Raw genomic sequence first — 17843 nt, forward strand, 5'->3', positions numbered from 1 at the left:
ACTAACTGGGGTTACATTGTGAGAACTTAAAAAAAACAAGAAAAATAACAACAAACAAAAACCTATTACAAGCTCAATGAATATAGTAAACCACATAACAATTATATTACAAACACAGTGGATATAGTAAGCCACATAGCAAATGGATTACAAACTCAGTGGATATTATATACCACATAACAAGCACAACCAACTAATCAGACACAGAATGCAGGATAGACAGGGAAATAAAAATTGAAAGAAAGGTAAAGAGACAAGTATTACACAGTGAATGTGCAGCTGACAGATTTACTGGACTATCCACGGGTAGTGTATATGTGTTGGGAGGAGAAAGCCGCTTGTTCTTCTCAGCTGCCCGGCTAGCTTAGCCCCAAAATAATCACACAGAAACTGTATTATTTAAATCACTGCTTGACCCATCATCTCTAGCTTTTTATTGGCTAACTCTTACATCTTAATTTAACCTATCTCCATTAATCTGTGCATCACCACGAGGTCGTGGCCTACCAGCAAAATTTCAGCACATCTGTCTCTGGCGGCGGCTCCATGGCTTCTCTCCAACTTCACCCTTCTTTCTCCTAGCATCCAGCCTAGCTTTCTGTCCCGCGCTACCGTCTCGCCAGCAAGAACCACGCGGTACACATAGGATCCTTCTGCAGTAAAGCTTTATGTCTCTTGGGAGCTAGAGCATAAGCCACATGGCGGAGACCCAGATAAGATGGAACCCATCCCTTATAAAGGAAACAGACCCTGCTCTGGACGTGTCTCTCCTGGATTGGTCAACTGCTCCCAGTCCCAGGTGAAACCTTGGGAGTAGTGGAAAATACCAACACATGTGAGCTTTCTAGCTCACCTGGCGGTGCAGCGCCATCTATGGTGGAGAGTGTGGTTGCGGCCCTCTACAGCTTTCCCTGCCTACCTAAGTTCTGCCCTGCTATAGGACCAAAGCAGTTTCTTTATTCATTAATGGTAATCACAGCACACAGAGGGGACTCCCACATCATATATATATACACACTCCACCTGGACTAACTCATTTTTGCAGAGCTACGGGCATAGTTGTCCTTTTGATAAGTCACTGTCAATTCTGTAGAAATCTGAAATCATGGCTTTTCTCCCTTCTATAGTCTCCCAGCAGTGTACAAACCTGACTTTTCCTGTGGGGTAACCACATACCTACCCCCACACCATGAATCTATGGTGAGAAAAGGATTCAGTCAAGCCTTTGTTCTCATAGCCAAATCTATATAACAATAACCCCCCACAAACTTTCTGTAATGACAGTCGTCACTGATAAGAAAGGAGCCTCATGCAAGAGGGGGTAAGTCTGTTCTAACAGTAGACTCGGGAAGGTGTAATTTACTGGTATTCTGCTCTGACTTAACAGGCTACTAATTTTCTGTATTACACTTTACCTTGGTTTCAACATAGAATCATAGCCCCGGAAATTAGCTGTTTATACAGGAAAAGTGCCTGAGTCGCTAAAACTAGCTTCAGAGAGAAAAATTCTCACTCTGGCACCCTGCTGGAGTAAAAAGGTCCCCATAAGAGGACCTTTTAACTCAACCAGCTAGATGCCAATGCAAATCTCAAGCCAGCAGGTTAGTATAGCTACCAAGACTGTGTTCTCAGCTCCCAGCTGTAGGGAAATTCACAGCCATGCCCCCTCTGAGATGTAAATCACCTCCTTGCTGGATTCACTAGTTTTTTGTGACTCTGTGAAAATGCATGCTTGATGCTATTGCAACCACCTATGAGATCATTAACTTCTCTGTATGTCAATATAAACTGAGAGCTTTGTGAGATTACCCCTTTCTTTTTTACCTCCTTTTTCACCCTTGTGCTGGATGCCTTGCCCTTATGTCTTGATGCTTTACCCTTAGGCCCCTATGCTTCTTTTCCTCCCTTCTCTCGGGTAGTCCAATGAACAGCCTTTATGGAGGACTGGAGGGCCTGTAGTGACTTGAGGAAAGAGTGGTTAGACAGTTCTGCCAACTGCTGGTCTCTGAGCCTGGGAAGCAGTGTGGGAGGTCTTCCTAACATTATCTTATGGGGGCAAATCTCTCCTAGATGGGCTGCAGTGGCCCAAATCAAAGCAAAGGAAGGAGGCCTAGCTATCCTTTGCTGGACTCTAAGGAGAGTTTTGCTAAATATTTTTAAATTATTATTATTATTATTATTATTATTATTACTATTATTATTAGGTTTTTATCGAGATAAGATTTCTCTGTAAAACACTCCTGGCTATTTTGGAACTCACTCTGTAGACCAGGCTGGCCTCAAACTCACAGAGATCCACCTGTCTCTGTCTCCCAATTGCTGGGATTAAAGGTGTGCACCACCTCACCCCACCGTGTCCTTAAATATTTTTGAAAAAGCTGTCAATTGATAGATTTTGGCTATGAAAGCCAGGCCATTTTTGGACCCCATTGCTAGGGGGAGGCTAAACCAATGGACCAGTTCCTGGAGGAGCTTCTAAGCTACTGTTTGAGCAATTTCAGTCTGAGTGGGGAACACTTCTAGCCACTCAGAAATGGTTATCTTTAAAAACTAGCACATACTTGTATCCTCCCCTGAAAAGCTAGATCTTGGTGCAAAATATCCTGATGGCATTTGTGATGGACAAAGTAGTGTCCTCTTGCTGGCAGTTGAGGAGGATTTCATAGAACTAACTGCCATATCTTAGATACAGCAAGATCTTTCTTTGTGTATATTATGTTCCTGGAGGGGGGTGAGCATGTGCCTGCACACATGTGTTTGTGTGTAACATACCCACAGAGGCCAGTGCCAGACTCCTGGTGCCTTAGTTAGGATTTTTATCCCCGTGAAGAGACACCACGAACACAAAAATGCTTTTAAAGAAAACATTTAATTGGAGTGGCTTGCTTGCAATTTCAGGGGTTCAGCCCATTATAATCATGGCGGGGAGAATAGTGGCATGTTGCTGGGGCTGAGAGTGCTACATCTTGACCCAGAGGCAACAAGAAGTCAACTGACTCTCACACTGAATGAAGCTTGAGAAAGACACCTCAAATCTCATTCCCACAGTGATGCATTTCCTCCAACAAGACCACACCTAGTCCAACAAGGTCACACCTCCTAATAGTGCCACTCCATTTGGGGACCATTTTCTTTCAAACCACCACACATGGGTAAGGGCTTTCTGTTTGGATTTACTTGAGCATAGTCCTAGCATCTTGAACCAGGCTGTGCAGTCTAGGTATAACATACCTTGGCCTGAGCAACACAGAAAGTTCTGTGGACCCCAGATGAGTATCCTGGTGAAGGTCAGTTCCCAGAGTCCTGACCTTCTGTGATATCATATTATTCTGTGATAATGATCTTTCCCTCTGGTGTCCTCCACCAACCTATGAATGCAAGCTGTGTGTTTTTTAATTTTTGCATCCTCTGTTTCCTCTTGGTTATACCATGGAATCCCCAGAAATACAAGGTCAATAGGCCATGCTGGACTTAGGGCCATTGGTGAGGAAGCCAGGCCAGTGGTCAAGTTACCTCTTGCCTCAGGATAGTCATTTTTTTATGTCCTCAGAGTGGAGCAGGGGAGGGTAGCAATTTGTAGGAGAAGCCAAATAGACTTTAGAAGGGCCATTTTTGTTCTGTTTTTTATGGCCTTTCTCTCGGTGGTGAGAAGCCCTCTTTCTCTGTCAGTCACACCTTGGACATGCTCAGTAGTAGAAGCATGGCGACTCTCCATTTATATGTTAGTGAACTTTCCTTTTCCCCTTCTGAGAGCCTGGGTCAGATCAATCATTCTGCTCTCTGAGCTGAGGAACCTGGCTGGGGCCCAGATCGTTTCAGTTAAAGTAACTACTGCAGCTCCCAGGTACCTGATTTCATCTTTCATCTCATGAGTCATGCATGGATGAGCACCTGCAGGTCATCACCAGGTAAGAGGGTAGCAGGATTGAAAGCAGTAGGTTTCTCAGGCCAGATTGCAGGGCCTAGTACTGAGTGATGCAGACATTGGCCATCCAGAATTCTGGTGTTCCTCAGAGAAGGATCTCAACTACATAATGGGGTGCTAAGAGTGTAAGATCCTGATACAGAGCAACTTGTTTTCTTTTTCCATTAAACTAGCAGGAGCCCCTGTAGCTCTTAGGTATGGCCATCCTGTGGCTGCAGGGTCCAGTTGTTAGAACAGGTATGTCATATGGTATTTCCGTGACCCTAAAATTTGAGTGAAAACCCCCTTTTATAATGTCCTTTTTTTGTGGACAAACAGATGAAAAGGTTTTGAGGCATCTGGAAGTGCTAGGGTGTCATCTAAGTCAGAGCTGCTTTTTTTTTCCGTTAGACTTGTTTATTCAAGTATCCGAAAACACTCTTTCCACTTCCTCCCCTCCTCCCAATACCCTCCCGCTCCCTCTACTCCCTCTCCTCCTCCCTCACCATTCCCAAGAGCAGTCAGGGTTTCCTGCCCTGTGGGAAATCCAAGTTCCTCCCCCCTCCCTCCAGGTCCAGGAAGGTGAGCATCCAAACAGGCCAGGATCCCAAAAAGCCAGTCCATGTAGACGAAACAAGACCCAGTGCCATTGTCAATGGCTTCTCAGTCTTCATTTGGACCTTGGGGGCTCAGTCAGCCCCCATGTCAGCCACATTCAGAGAATCCTATGAATACCTAATTTTCGACAAGGGAGCTAAAGGTATACAATGGAAGAAGGAAAGCATCTTTAACAAATGGTGCTGGCATAACTGGATGTCAACCTGTAGAAGAATGAAAGTAGATCCATATCTATCACCATGCACAAAACTCAAGTCCAAATGGATTAAAGACCTCAACATTAATCTGTCCACTTTGAACCTGATAGAAGAGAAAGTGGGAAGTAGTCTACAAGATATAGGCACAGGAGGCCACTTCCTAAGTAGAACCCCAGTAGCACAGACAATAAGAGAAACAATGAATAAATGGGACCTACTGAAACTGAGAAGCTTCTGTAAAGCAAAGGACACCGTCAGTAAGACAAAAAGGCTACCTTCTGACTGGGAGAAGATCTTCACCAACCCCTCATCAGACAAAGGTCTGATCTCCAAAATATACAAAGAACTCAGAGCTGCTTTTAAAACCGCAAGTGCCTTTTGTGTAGCCTCCATCCAGATTAGGGGCTAGGTACCCCACTTTGTGCTGGCATAGAAAGAGGCCTCGCTATTTCTGAAACTCTGGTGTCCGGAGGCAGCAATACCTAGCTGCAGCTAGGAACCCTTGAACCTGTCTCTTAGTCTTTGGAGTTGGAATCTGAGGGATGGCAGTAATCCTGCTCTGAGACCAAGACAGGCAGCCTCTGACGGACACAGCGGGGCTTTCGCAGCTGACATTGTGTAGCCCAAGGTCTGTAACTCTTGCAGCAGTCCCTCGGTGGCCCTTTCATAGTAATTTATTTTAGTTTCAAAGGCTAGGAGAAGGTCATTTACATAATGTAAATTTATAGTCCCAGAAAATCTATGACAGAAGTGTCTGAGAACAGCATTTAGTGTCTTGTCAAACAGGGCTGGAGAATTTTTAAACCCTTGGGGCAACCTGGCCCATGTAAGTTGCCCATGGTAACCTCCCTTTGGGTCTGTCCATTTAAAAGAAAAGATGGGTTGACTCACCTCTGCCAATGGAAGACTGAAAAATGTATCTTTCAGGTTCAAGACTCCTGTTTCTTTGGAAGAATGAGACCCATGAGAATCAGAGGTCCCAGGTTTCTTTGCAGGCAGGAGAGGTTTACTCCAGGGTGTGGTGGTTAGAATAAAAACGACCCCCATAGACCCATAAGGAGGTGTGGCCTTGCTGGAGTAGGTGTGACTTTGTTGGAGGAAGTCCGTTACTATGGATGAGCTTTGAGGTCTCAGAAGCTCAAATCCGGCCAGTGTGTCATTGTCACTTGCTGCTGCCTGCAGATCCAGATGTGGAACTCTTCTCAGCTTCCTCTCCAGCACCATGTCTGCCTGCATGCCACCTTGCTTCCTGCCATGATAATAATGGACTAAACCTCTGAACTGTAAACAAGCACCAATTAAATGTTTTCCCTTTTAAGAGTTGCTGTGGTCATGGTGTCTCTTCACAGCAGCAACAGACACCCTAACTAAGACACAGCAGGACTGGCAGGGCGCCAGGATGCCTTTCTCTCTAAGCCAGGCAATATGAACTGTAATTTCCCTTCTTGTTTCCAGGATCATGGGGTACTGCTTAATCTGGACAGCGGTAACTGAATTGGTTAGTTAAACAATTATAGGAACTTGGCGTTGGGTCAGTCCTTGGGGGCTGTTTTCTGCCCATTCCCCTGGGAATCTGTTGTAGAGCCCAACCGTATCTTTTGATTAGGGGCAGGACTTTCAGTTAGGAGATATTCTTTTGACAGAGGCCAAGACACCACAAAATGCTGGGTACCTGTCATCAGAGAAGGTGGCAATGGTTTTCAATTTATGTAAAAGTTTTTGTCTCTCAATCAGTTTTTTTGGTTGTTAAATATCTTTTAAGCTGCCCCCAGTATCTGGGACGTACTTACACCTTTATTTTTAAATATTTATTTATATACTTATTATAGATACAATATTCTGTCTGCAGACCAGAAGAGGGCACCAGACCTCATTACAGATGGTTGTGAGCCACCATGTGGTTGCCGGGAATTGAACTCAGGACCTTTGGAAGAGCAGGCAATGCTCTTAACCACTGAGCCATCTCTCCAGCCCCCACCTTTTTTTTTAATTATACCTTTTATAACTTTTTCCTAATGTCTGAGGACATCTGGGTGACAGAGGAAATCAGAAATCTTTTTAGTAGCTGTTTTTAATCCTTCTAAAAAGGACCTGGTAAAAATTGTTTAAAGTCTTTTTGGACAGAACGGAAATTCATTCTATCCAGGCTGCCTTGTCTGCCAGCCATTTACCACTCCAAGGGCAGTTTTTCTCCTTTTTATTTGAAAGAGAAGGGTGGGTTGGAGTTTCTCAATTATATGGATCATTGGTTGAAAAGCAGACATAACTCATGAAAGGAAGGTGTGGAACTTGCTCTTTTTGCTTTCTTTGGGATTGTTCAGAGCAGACAGGGAGCAGAGGGAATGTGTACCACATAGAACTGTTACCCACTCCCTGTGTTCGTTCTGCTTAGATGCCAGGGGGCCCTGAATGATAGGCTCAGTCAATCCCCTACTCCACACAAGGACCAACTCCACACAGGACAACCCAGCACCACGCTTGGGAGTCCAGCAGCAGAACGAGCATCACTCCATAAGTGGGCCAGGTGGAAGGTTTTTGGATTCTCTGGGTCCTCAACAAGAGGAGGCAGATCTTAAGTCCGTGGGGGTGGGGCTGGGGGTTTCATACCAGAGAAAGGCACTGGTCAATACAGGAAACAAAACTGATTGGAAAACATAGAAACACACACACACACACACACACACACACACACACACACAGAGAGAGAGAGAGAGAGAGAGAGAGAGAGAGACAGAGACAGAGACAGAGACAGAGACAGAGAGAGACAGAGAGAGAGACAGAGAGAAGACGATCAGGACAACCACACATTCATACAACTAAACAGACAGGGGATCCAGCGAGGCCTCACACAGATTCACAGATATTCTGGACAGTGGATCAGCAGCCATGCTGACCTCCTTTATGTGTCTAAACAGAAGGCGCCTTAACCAGACTTACCTCTGGAAGTGACAGGTGACAGTACCATGTGATTTTCTAATTTGTTTCCTTTGGGGTGGAGATGTCCAACTCCTCAGAAGCATTACACAGCAGCTGATCAAAGGGAGTTGTGGAGACCTAGAACTCAGATTGCACACCTCCCAATAGTTCCTACTGACCACTGCATTCTCACCAGCTCCAAGGGGCTCTGAGACCCCTGGTGTCTTGAGGTCTAGTCTCTGGAGATTTCAGTGGAACCTCCAAAAATTTTTGTGGGGTGTCCACAGGAGAAGAATACTTGGACATGGTTTTAAGATAACAAAAAGTTTGATTATTATCGGACAGGTTCCCAGTGTTTTGGATCCCAGTGTAGCCCCAGCCCTTTCTCAGGGCAAGCTTTTATTTTAAGTTGGAATACTTTACTTAACAAGAATAGTTAACAAGAGGTGGAATCACAGAAGCCAAAAACCAAGATTAGTACATGTAGAGACTTCCCCAAAACTATGATATTTGATGGATTAGGTCTTATTTGTAGTTTTAGCAGCTGGTGCTGTCTACATGTTGAATTTTATGGCCTGAATGATACTTCCATCATGGACTCAGTTGTACTACGGCCTATTACAATTTTTGGGGAGTTTTCAGGTCTTTAACTTCAAATTGCGACTCTATGATTGGGCCCCTTGTTCTGAGGCTTCCAGTTTCTTAACATGAACACCCACTGGGTTCTCTGGCTCTCTCCAACATTCAGATAACCGTTGTTGGGCCTTCTAGACTTCCATCAAGTTATTCTGCTTTTATTAGTATACTAAATGACTGGAGTCTGTATATTTCCTGAAAATGTGCTGTATTTATTTCAGTTTGGAAAAGCTGAAAATCCAAGATTGGGTGGCTCATTTGGCCTCTAGTAAGGGCCAGATGACATAATGATTAGGGTACATGAGGTCTGGGAAGATGGCATCACCAGACAAGAAACCAAAGAGTGATTCAGTTGTCAGACTCAGGCTTTGAGAACAGCCCCTTCTTGTGAGAACTGACACAGTTGGGTGACAGCTGTACAATGCATTGCACCCTGCCAGAGTCCTAACGTCTTCCCACTAGACTCTCAAAAGTCCCACTGCTTCTCAGAGCACGATACTAGTGACCAACTGTCCTATACACACAACTTCAGGAGATGAAACCAGAGCCAAACCATAGCATAGAGTATATTTACTTTATTTTTAATTTATTTTTCAATTTCTTTCAGATTATGACAAACTTTCTCCATTCCCTTTCCGCCCTCCAAACTCTCCCATGTACCTCTTCCCACTCTCCTTCAAATTCGTGGCCTCTTTTTTCACTAATTATTCTTGTATGCATATATGTATATAAATATTTATTACGAAATGTAACATGTTCGGTCCACATAATGTCATTCATATGTGCAGTTTCAGAGATGACCATTTGGCATTTTGGGCCACCCATTGGTGTGCTCTTCCCCAGGGAAGGCCACTTCTCCCACATTCAGATGCCCTCATTTGCCTTTAGTTCTATGTATACATTAACTTCTATTAAATAAGGGGGGGAAATACAGGAACATATATTTAAGTTTTCAAAACTAGGCAGTATCATATACTCTAAAGGCTGATAAAAATGTGTACCTCTAAGAACAAGGTGCTAACACATCGCCATAGTTACTTTCCTATTGCTGTGATAGGACATGATGAAAAGACCACAGTAATTTATAGAGTAAAAAGTTTATTTGGGGTTCATAGTTCCAGAGGTTAGACTCCATGACCATCATGGCAGGGATCATGACAGAAGGCAGGTAGGCGGATACTGGAGCAGAAGCTGAGAGCTCACATCGCAATCCACAATCACTAGGCAGAGAGTGCTAACTGGGAATGTCATGGGCTGTTTGAAACCTCAAAGCTTATCTGCAGTAACACACCTCCTCCAACAAAGCTACACCTAGTCCTTCTCAAACAGTCCATCAACTTGGGGCTAAGTATTCAAATATAAGAGCCTGTGGGGGCCATTCTTGTTCAATCCACCACACAGGCTATTAGAGATCAAAAATGAAAGTCAGACTTCTCTAAGTGTACTTTCTATAGTTCAGATGATGAAGACATATAAATGTTTTAGATAATTATAACAAAAATCAAGTCCAAATTAGCCACAACTATTTAAAGCAAAATGAATGTGCTAGCAATTATTGGGAGACTAACACAATCAATTTTCCATGTTATTTTAAAGCCCAGGAGTTTGACTAACCTGGTTGAGATATATCTTCAAAGACCAAGAGAATCATAAATCTCAAATTGCATTTAATGATAATTCTTAGTAATAATACTGAAATTGTCATTTGAAAACTATTAAATATGTGCTTAGGATGAAATAAATAGGTTCATATAATTAGCAACTAAGATTTTCTGCATAGGAAGAGAAATCATGGGCCTGTCTGGTGCCATTAGGGCCATTAGGAAAAAGGACACTTACATGCCTGCCCAGGGTTGCTTGCCCTGGGCAGGGAAGAGTACCCAAGGGGCAGCTGGACAACCTTGGAGACCAGGACAGTCAGGCATCATTACGACGAACAAACATATGGTGGGGCTTTGTAGGCAGATGCTACTTGTTTATTTCCTGACCACCTAGACCCGAAATAACCACACAGAGACTGTATTAATTAAAACACTGCTTGACCAATCACTTAAGTGTATTGCTAGCTAGCTCTTATATCTTAAATTAACCCATTTCTATTATTTTATATTTTACCACAAAGCTCGTGGTTTACTGGTAAAGTTCCCGGGTGTCTGTTTTCTTCAGCGGCTACGTGGCTTCTCTTTTTCTCCGTCTATTCTCTCCTCCTTTATCTGCTTGGAATTCCCACCTTGCCCTATTCTGTGCTGCAACAGGCCTTAAACCTGACAATGAACATTTGTAAGTAACGCTGTTTGGACAAAAGGGTGTATATATTACATGATACACAATAGCTTCTAACTCCATTAAGACAAATCAAGAGGCGATGGAGAGGCAGGAAAGATGGAGAATGAAAGTAGTTTTTTCTTTGTTTGCTTTTTGTTTGATTGCTTTGTCATTTTGGCTTTTGTGTTTGTACGTTTTAATTAATATTCTTGTTTGTATTTGTATTTTTTTAAAGTTTTTCCTTTGGAAGGTAAGGGTGGATACAGAGGGACTGGGAAATGAGTAGGACTGGGTACATGTTGTGAAATTCCCAAAGAATCAATAAACATTATGCTTAAAATAAAAAAGATTTTTGCTGGGCAGTGGTGGTGCACACCTTTAATCCCAGCACTTGGGAGGCAGAGGCAGGCGGATCTCTGTGAGTTTGAGGCCAGCCTGGATTACAGAGTGATTTCCAGGACTGACTCCATTCCCACTGAGAAGCCCTGTCTTGAAAAAACCAAAATAAATAAATAAAAGGTTTTTTGCATAAAAGAAGAAATACAAATCTAATATTAAATAAGTTGAACAGGTCTAATCCCAGAACAGAAAAAGAGGTGGATAAAAATATATAATTTTAAAACAAAGGATTTTAATTTTATAAAACATTGACAATGAGATTTTCTAGTTTTCTGTATAAAAGCCCTGCCCTTTAGGGCTCAATTCATTTTAAAGTGTTTCTATTGTTGTGTTTGAGATAGGCTTTCACATAACACAGGATTGTCTTGAATTCTCTGTATAACCAAGGATGTCCTTGAGTTTTTAATGTGCCTCCATCTCTTGAGTGCTGGGATTACAAGCATTGTCACCATTATCAGGTTACAAAGCATTCTAGTTTTTATTTTTAAATGTTTATTTTATTTTAAATTATATATATATATGTGTGTGTGTGTGTGTGTGTGTGTGTGTGTGTGTGTGTGTGTGTGTGTATTATGTATGTATGGTGGGGCATGTGTGTGGCGTATGTGTACAAGAGGGCAGGTATTTGCAGAACCTAGAGGCATTGGACCTCCTGGAGCTGGAGACAAGTGGTTGTGAGCCACCTGGTGGTGGGTGCTAGGAACTGAATTTGGGCCCTCTAGAAGCATAACACATGTTTTTTGTTTGTTTGATTTTAAATTAATATTTCTATTCCTATTTTATTTTAAAAAACGTTCTTTTGCATTTTACATACCAATCCCAGTTTCCACTCCCTCCCCTCCTCCTGTTCTCTCCACCTTACCCTCTTTTTACCCCCCCATCCACTTCTCAGAGAGGGTAAGGCACATTGCTTTGAGGAAGGTCCAAGGCCCTCCCTACTACATCTAGGCTGAGAAAGATATCCATCAAAGAGAATGAGTTTTAAAAAGTCAGTATAAGCATTAGGGATAAATCCTGGTCTCACTGCCAGTGGCCCTGCAGTCTGTTCCAGCCATACAACTGTCAACCACATTCAGAGGGTCTAGCTTGGTTCTTTTCTGGTTCCTTCCCTGTCCAGCCAGAGTTGGTGAGCTCCCATTAGCTCAGGTAAACTGTTTCAGTGGGTGTCCCCATCATGGTCTTGACCTCTTTGTTCAGATTATCAGTCTTCCCACTCTTCTACTGGACTTTGGGAGCTCAGCCCAGTGCTCCACTGTGGGTCTCTGCCTCTGCTTCCATCAGCTGCTGGATGAAGGTTCTATGGTGACATTTAAGATAGTCATCAATCTGACTACAGGGCAAGGCCAATTCAGGCACCCTCTCCACTATTGCTTAGGGTCTTAGCTGGGGTCATCCTTGTGGATTCCTGGGAATATCTCTAGTGCTAGGTTTCTTGCTCATTTCATAATGGCTCTCTCAATCAAGATATCTTTCCTTGCTCTCTGTCTCTGTCCTTCTCCCATCTCGACTACCCCGTTCCCTGAAGTTCTCCTTTCCCCTCCCCCTTTCCCCTCCTCCTCCCCTTCAGCCCTTCCTTCTCCCCCTACCCCCATGCTCCCATTTTTTTTTTCAGATCTTGTAACACTTGCTTTTACTCTCTGGTTTATCTTTCCAGTCCCCTACAAAGCATTTCCTCTTTTGCTACTTCTGTTAGTGTTAGTAGTTTTGGGTTTGCAAGTGTGAATAGTTCTTATACAGAAGACTGCTGTTGTCTATCTTGAATCCAAGTTATTTTTATTAACTACATACTTTTGTTATTAAAGTGTCTTGGACTTTCTATGTATACACACATACACCATCAAAAATGAAACGGGGATTGAGATGGCTTAGTAGTTAAGAATACTTGTTTTTGTAGAGGACTGGTACCCAATACCTACAAGGTGGCTTACAGTTTCCAATTCCAGAGAATCTGGCATCCTCATTTGACCTCCTCGGGCACCAAGAGTGCATACAGTGAACTTACATATGTACAGGAAAAACACTCATGCACATAAAATCATAATTAAATCTTAAATAACATAAAGTGATCAACTCGTACAGAGTTCATATTTTAAAAAGAAATAGGCTGAGCTTGGATGGTTCTAGTATCCTGCACTGGATGAGCAAAGGTTCAGAGCGGCTGCAGCCAGCTGCAGGCTTGGTGCCCAGTTTTCCAGAGCGTGTGGGACAGCTGAGGCTTGGCACTCCACACTGTACCATGTTCACACCACCTCCTACACTGGTTAAACTAGGGCAAGTTAAAGTCTTCAGAGTTTTGTATATTTCTGAACCCAGAACTCCAGATGAATTGTACTTCCAGGAAGGAGTTACTATCAAGGGAAGGAGATATTATCTACATCACAGACATTAATGACGCCAGATGCTGGAAAGGGACCTGCAAAGGCAAGGCAGGCCTGACCCTGAGCAACTATGCGGCTCAACAGGACGGATTCATTGACAATCCATTGCATGAAGCTGCAAAAAGAGGCAATTTGAGTTGGTTGTGAGAGTGCTCTGGGCAATCACGTGAGTGTGGAGGGCTTGGACCAAGTCACAGGAAACACAGCCCTGTACTGGCCCTGTTATGGGGGCCACAGAGGTATAGTGCAGGTACTGTTAACTCAGCCAGATTTTGGGCGGAACCGGCAAAGTAAACAAGCCGGAAGATCCAGTTCTGCACGTGGCTGCCTGGAAGGGTTCTGCAGACATTGTCCACTTGCTACTGGCAGAAAGTTTGAGAACAGACTTAAGAAACATTGATAAGGAGCAGGCCTTTGACATGGCCTTCAATGGCACCTGTGAATCACTCAAAGAATCAGGGAGCAGATGGGGTTCGAACAGTAAGCAAGTGTTATCTCCCCCGCCCCCAGCAACATAATATTTTTATTAGTTATTTGGGAATTTCACACAATCTACTTGCTTCACATTCTTCCCAGGTTAACCTTCCTACCCTTGTGCCCCTACCTCACCCTCCCTGCCCCAAACCAACTCCATCAAGTCTACTTTGTATTGCCTATATACTTATTGGAGCATGGTCAAACTCCCAGGGGTCTTAAAGATAACCGAGTGTTGTCATCATGGTTGCCATTGTGTCTGGCTGTACACTCCGCCCCTCCCCCTGCCAGAAGCCATCAACTGTGAAGAGCTGTGACGAGGGCTCAGACTGATCCCTTCTGGAGCTTCTTTGATCACTAAACTTCTTTTGCTTTTGTCATTCCCAAACCTTGGCTGTGTTACCAGAAGAGTCTTGATAACTTCTTTCTAAAGTTTGTTTGAACATGTCACTCCTGCACTGTGATCTGTGGTGAGTCTGCATGTCCATGAGTGAAGCTCACCTGTGCCTTGCCCGTAAGTGGCCTGACGCTTTTATGTTCACCGGAGTAGAACAACAGCAAAAAGATTATTTCTATTTGCCAAGCTAAAGCAATGTTAATAATTTTCTTTCTTTAAAAAATATCACTATTCCTAAGACAGTTCTTTAACTCAAGGATTGTGATATTTTGAGTGGGTTTTTCAAGGGGAAATGCTTAGTATAATGATAGATCAAAATTCTCTATGGAAAGTTGTCAGCTATTCTGGCAAAATGAAAACAAAACAATAATGAAAATTGACATTTAAAGAGAGATTAAAAAAATAGGCTTCCTGCAGCGTCCAGCTGGAAGGGGCCAGCGGCTCCTGTGCTGCGGGGATTTACTGGTGGAGACGGCAGGTTCCGCACTGCCCTGGAGACTGCCCGGTTCAGGTAAGCGCAGTTGCCTGAAGCTGCCTTCTAATGAGGCTGTGTCCCCATCCTTATGGTCCTCTGCTCGGCTGCACAGTCAGCTCCTAGATACCCCCAGCCCCAGCCCCACGGCCTTCTCTTACCTTACTGTCCACATGCCTGCTATGGTGAAGATTGAGAAGCCCTGTCAGTAGAACCTGACTGAGAGCGGCTCTTCACCTACAGCCCGAACAGCAGAACTCCAGAGACGCACAGCCAAGAGGAGGGTCTAATCTTCCTCTTATACAGAGGGGTTTTTAAAAATAGGCTCCCGGCTGCTCTCCTCTCGTTCTCAATGTGGGCCCCATGCTACAGACTCTGCATGATGAAGTTCTGAAATATTAAGAACAGATTCCTAGTTCAAGACTTAGGATTTATCTAAATTCGCTGAGCAGCTCAGAACAGACACACAGGGTTTCTGCAGCACTTATGCCTGCAGGCTTCTTTGAAACCACTCAGGAGTTCCTAAAGCCACATCCTTTAGAAGAACAAAAGTGTCTCACAGCCTGCCCGGAAGAAGCACTTTTTGTGAAAAGGGTCCAGCATGTCAACTTCCGGTTTCTTTTCAAGAATGTAGTGATGTGCAGGATACTGTAAGGTGGTCTCCGAAGGACAATCTTGTGAAAATGAACAGAATAATTGCATTAAAACCACAAGGAGAATCAAAAAAATCTTAAAAGTGCTAGGCAGTGGTGGCGCAACCCTTTAATCCCAGTACTCCGAAGGCAGAGGCAGGTGGATCTCTATGAGTTCGAGGCCAGCCTGGTCTACAGAGTGAGTTCCAGGACAGCCAAGGTGACACAGAGAAATCTTGTGTCAAAAAATCAAAATCAAAACAAAACAAAACAAAAAAACCCAGGAGACCCACAGCACAAGTAAGATGCACAGTTGGGGTGGAGTAATGACATCCCTTAGTTACCTTCCAGGTCTAAAGTTACCAAGAAAGAAGTACCAGTTGGTTGTATGCAAAATTGATGATCTCACTAGCTAAGAACCCAGGGCAAACATGACAAGTTGTGAGGGGGCGTTGTGTTCAGAGTCACAGTGCCTGCTTGGGAGAAGGTCACCACAAGAAATGTGGTGATGCCCGTCTCCATTTTGTGTTAGCCGGACCTGCCATTCTAGGATTCTGAGGCCACCCTGTGGTGCGGGAGAATTATCTGTATTCTGTCAATCATGTATTTTAATAAAACGCTAATTGGCCAGGCAGGAAGTATAGGCGGGTCAACCAGACAGGAAGTAGAGGTGGAGTAATGAGAATAGGATAAGGCTAGGGAGGAGAAAGGTTCCTCAGCCATTCCTGTACAGACCACCGAAGAGGCAGCATGTAACTTGCCCAGCAGAGAAAGGTACGGAGCCATTATGGCTAACATAGATGAGAATAATGGGTTAATATAAGTTATAAGAGTTAACAAGAAGCCTGACCTAATGAGCCAATCAGTTTATAACCTTATGGAGTCCTGTGTGTGATTTTCTTTGTTGCTTGCCAGCTGTTGGGGTACTGGGAGGGACAGAAACCCCAACAAGCCGGCCCTCATGTTACATATGGCGCCAACGTGTTGACAACTGTATCCACATAAAGCCTGAGATAGCTTGGGAAGTAATTCTAGAACAAAATAACAGCATTAAGCATGGTTTCTCAGTAGCAGCAATTTTTTGGGTCTACTTTGCTTGCTAGAGGCAAGCAAGGCTCTCATCTAAGAGAGGCTTCCTGACTCAGCTTTAGCTGCAAAACCTTGCAGTTCATTAAGAGGTCCTGCCACGAAACACTTAAATGGTGCTGATGTAAAGCTGAACGCATGCTTTTCGGTTTTCAGCCGTAGCAGGAGAAAAGCTGTGCCGTTTTAAAATGCTGGTTTTCTGGGCTGTCCTGCCAGAGCAAACTCTGACTCTTTCAGGCAGGCAGTCCGACTGAGTGTGGTCTGTGAACAGAATGCTGCAGCTTGCTTGCTGGCAAGGACCTTGAAACGCCATAGAGTTGTGGCAGTGAACACAGCTCTGGCTGGTACCTCAGCCTTGAGGCTGAAAAGCCAAGGAATGAGCTGGATCTAGCCGTCAAAGCCACGGCTCTCCATATTGCTTAGTAAATTAATGGCTCATGTGGTCAGAAAAAGAAAAATATACAGTAAAGAGAGATTCAAAGAGGAAGAAAACCTCTAAATGGTTTACAGTGTGTATATGCAGGCTAAAAGTTAAAGTTCTTAAAGTTAAAAGGAAAGAAAGAGAGTAGTTGGGTGTGGTGGTACACACCTTTAATCCCAATGCCTGGGAGGCAGAGGCATATTGACCTCTGTGACTTCAAGGGGTAGAGGTAGATTGACCTCTGTGACCTCAAGGTGTGGTAGTACACGCCTTTAATCCCAGCACTGGGGAGGCAGAGACAGGAGGATCTCTGTGAGTTCAAAGACAGCCTGGTCTACAGTGTTATTCCAGGACAAAGATATACAAAGATCCTGTCTCAAAAAGTAAAAGTAAAAATAAAAGAAATAGAGGTTAAAATAAAGCCACATAAAGATGGAAAATGCACAGAGAATCTTCATACTGTATGCTATTATGCTCTCTTTAAATTGTTTGATTGCTGAGGAAGGAGCAACAACTGCTAAAAGACTTTTGTTTATAAATGCTGCTGAACTAACCCAAGATAGGAATTTTGAAAATACCTTGGCTTCAAAACTGAAGTCAAAAGGTATGTTACTTTGGAGAAGAGATTTTGCTTTTGTTTCCACAGAAAACGAGAGACTCTGGATTTATTCAGAGTTAAGAATAATCACCTTTAACCAAGGGAGGCCACCTGAAAAATCTCCGATAGGAACAGATGGCCCAGATGACAGAGGTCTACATCCAGAACTGATCCAAGACTGCTGCCTGAGATGATCGAGACTCACAGGATACTCCAGTCAGGACTTGATTATAACTCTAAATTTTCTTTAGGTCCCCTTAAGACTATCAGCGCCCCCAACCAGCAGGAAGTAGCCTGAAATACTACGCCCACATTCCCAACAAATGGATTATGGGTATTTTCCTTTGTTTAAAAAAAAAAAGAGGGAAATGGTGCGGGAGAATTATCTGTATTCTGTCAATCATGTATTTTAATAAAACGCTGATTGGCCAGGCAGGAAGTATAGGCGGG

At 43.6% G+C, this 17843-nt stretch overlaps 1 pseudogene; it reads left to right on the forward strand.

Annotated features, from left to right (window-relative positions):
* The first annotated feature begins 13171 nt into the window (after positions 1-13171).
* Positions 13172-14120, forward strand: LOC125389266 (osteoclast-stimulating factor 1 pseudogene; annotated as a pseudogene).
* The last annotated feature ends 3723 nt before the right edge of the window (positions 14121-17843 follow it).

This window comes from Myodes glareolus, chromosome X, assembly GCF_982192425.1.
Source record: "Myodes glareolus chromosome X, mMyoGla1.1, whole genome shotgun sequence".
NCBI classification, from domain to species: Eukaryota; Metazoa; Chordata; class Mammalia; order Rodentia; family Cricetidae; genus Myodes; species Myodes glareolus.